This window comes from Trichechus manatus, unplaced genomic scaffold, assembly GCF_000243295.1.
Source record: "Trichechus manatus latirostris isolate Lorelei unplaced genomic scaffold, TriManLat1.0 scaffold00444, whole genome shotgun sequence".
NCBI classification, from domain to species: domain Eukaryota; kingdom Metazoa; phylum Chordata; class Mammalia; order Sirenia; family Trichechidae; genus Trichechus; species Trichechus manatus.
Window position 1 is genome coordinate 89,434 of NW_004444380.1, and position 759 is coordinate 90,192.

Below are 759 nucleotides of genomic sequence, written 5' to 3' on the forward strand. Positions count from 1 at the left end.
CACCCAAATTGCCACCCATTGCCTTGATCCAGGCCTCCAAAGTCCCAGCCACAGCCACATCCTCAGCCCACTTAACTACAGCATCCACAGCCATGGCCCCCAAAGTAGTTGACATAATGGCTGCAGCATTCTCGGGAGATGAGGAAAGGTGAGAAAGCAAATGAAGAGTGTGAAAAGTCTGACTGTCACAGTTTATGGGAGCATTAGATACCACCAAGAGAACCACACCAAAAAACCCACTGCCGTCAAATTGATTCCAACTCCTATCGACCCTACAGGACAGAGTAGAACAGAATAGAGCAGCTGGTGGATTTGAACTGCTGACCTTCGGGTTAGCAGCTATAGCTCTTAACCACGGTACCACCAGGGCCACCAAGAAGGGCTGTGGCAAATCCCAGGACTCCTATTTCCATTTTCAAAAACTAATTTTCATATCAAAGTGATAGCTAATTATGGCACAAATGAAAGGAAAGAGTAACGGTGGTTTTGGAGTTCTTGTGAAGAAGCTGGAATTCCATGGCCAATTACAGAAGAAAATAGCTCAGTTTTATAAATCTTTGTTTATCCTATAACTCGGGAGCCCTGGTGGCTCAGTGGTTAAGTGCGGGGCTGCTAACTGAAAGGTGGGCCACTCGAACCCACCAGCTGCTCTGTGGGAGAAAGACATGACAGTCTGCTTCCATAAAGATTACAGCCTTGGAAAGCCTATGGCACAGTCCTACTCTGCCCGATAGGGTCACTATGAGTCGAAACCCACTT